The sequence below is a fragment of the Nanorana parkeri genome, unplaced genomic scaffold (assembly GCF_000935625.1).
Source record: "Nanorana parkeri isolate BGI_ZX_2015 unplaced genomic scaffold, ASM93562v1 scaffold2537, whole genome shotgun sequence".
NCBI lineage: Eukaryota > Metazoa > Chordata > Amphibia > Anura > Dicroglossidae > Nanorana > Nanorana parkeri.
In genome coordinates this window covers 74688-77108 of record NW_017308805.1, presented here as the reverse complement: position 1 = coordinate 77108, position 2421 = coordinate 74688, and positions in this window count along the sequence as shown.

Genomic DNA, 2421 nt, shown 5'->3' with positions numbered 1-2421 from the left:
CGCAGAGATCACTGAGCAGAGGACGCAGAGCGCAGAGATCACTGAGCAGAGGACGCAGAGATCACTGAGCAGAGGACGCAGAGCGCAGAGATCACTGAGCAGAGGACGCAGAGCGCAGAGATCACTGAGCAGAGGACGCAGAGATCACTGAGCAGAGGACGTAGAGCGCAGAGATCACTGAGCAGAGGACGCAGAGCGCAGAGATCACTGAGCAGAGGACGCAGATCCCGGCCTGTTAAACATTTTTACTGGCTGATGATAATATTTATTACATTGTAACGAATGTTTCATGGAAGGTGGAAGATCCTCCTCCGATCTCACATCTCATGTATACAACGCCGAGTCCTCCGCTGATTTCTCGATGATGGAAGATTCCGGATCGCGTCGGAGATATTTATAGAGAACGTCGAGGCCAAATATACGGAAAAACATTCCGGACATCTCCGTGATTTATGAACATTTCCCATTTTTATCTAAACACAAAACAAGTACAGAAATCTACCGACCTTCCTCCAAGACCCAACCGCACACACACGGGGGGGGGGAATTCACCAAAGCTGGAGCAGCCGAGCACCGCGACCAATCAGCTTCTCTCTTCAGCTTGGAAAATGAAAGAAAGAAGCTGATTGGTTGCCGTGCACAGCTGCTAATTCCCCCGATATATTTCAGAGAACTCTGGTGTCAGCCCTGCCTACTTCATTTCTGATGCATTATAAAGAACGCAGACCCCTCCTCATCTCCATAACCCCTCCTTATTTTTTCATAACCCCTCCCCTTTCCACATTTCCTCTCCATCCTTATCTCAATAACCCCTCCTTATTTGTAAAACCCCTCACCTCCATAACCCCTCCTCATCTCCATAACACCTCCTCCTCATTTGGATAACTCCTTATCTATATAACCCCTCCTCATCTTTATAACTTTTTCTTGTCTCTAGAACACCTCCCTCTCTCCTCCCCCCACCTCACCTCCATAACCACTTCTCATCTCCATAACCCCTCCCCTTTTTTTGTCTCCTCCCACCCCTCATCTACAGAACCCATCCTCCTCTCCTCCATAACCACTTAGCTCCATAACCCCTCCCCTTTTCTTGTCTCCTCCCACCCCTCATCGACAGAACCCATCCTCCTCTCCTCCATAACCACTTATCTCCATAACCCCTCCCCTTTTCTTGTCTCCTCCCACCCCTCATCTACATATCCCTCCCAGTGTGGGAAAACCAAGAGCTAATCAAAATGTTCATCGATGCAGGGTGACCGATCGGCACGCTTAGTCACATCCCCCATGTGTGCCACACTTCTCGGGGCGACAATGGAGCCCTGGTGCATGTATTGTGCAGAGTGCCGGGGGAGGCGCGGGGGCGGCCATGGTAGGAAAGCCTCAGGAGAACCAATAGCAGGATGGGAGAACCCAGAGGAAGACGTAGGGGGGAAGAGCCGATGAGGACGGATCCCCACCAACCACCCAATACCCAACCACGCCCCCAGAGGAATACTGAGATGACCAATCACTGCCCAGACGGCTTCCCCTGAGGATCCCCAACTCCCAACAATGACAAATGGACATTTCCCCACCCGCTGTCACTCTCCCAGGCCATTGGTGGCCCATCTGGCTGTTGGCCATCCCCCCCTTATCCTCCTTTTATCTAGCCCCGCCCCCTCTTCTTCTAAAGACCGAATTTGTTTACAGTACAATGGAGAGCCGAGGATCTTCTTAAGAGCTCGCAATGACATTCCCACAATGCTCCGCAACGTCCTCATAAGGATGATTGATGGCGGCTGTCATAACTTTTGATGTGGCCCCTTCGGGCCCGTGATTAACCTCCGCTCGTTAATATCCTTTCACCTCCTTTCTTAATTCTTGTTATTTTTACAGCGTGTTGCAGTTATTTGGACGCCGTCCACCCGCCATCGCAATGTAAACACTCCCAGTAAATGTATACACCGCGCGGACGTCTGCCTTTCGTCCGGCGTGAGACATCCGTGAAAACAAAACTCTATATAATGGAACCAACCAAACAAGTTACCGTTCAGTGTCAGAAGCGGCGATAAGCGGCCCTTTAATGGCCAATTCCGACCTCCGGGAGACTCCTGGCTCAGTGAGCTGAGATTCATGGCTCAGTGGGTAAAGGACACACACACGAGGCCGCGAAAAGGTCTATGTACTGGGTGGGTACGCCACGTCCTCCTATACTCAACCGTCACCAGTATACCTATCCACCGCCAGTATACTCAACCTCGACCAGTATACCTATCCCCCGCCACTATACTCAACCTCCACCAGTATACCTATCCACCGCCAGTATACTCAACCTCCACCAGTATACCTATCCACCGCCAGTATACTCAACTTTCACCAGTATACCTATCCACCGCCAGTATACTCAACCTCCACCAGTATACCTATCCACCGCCAGTATAC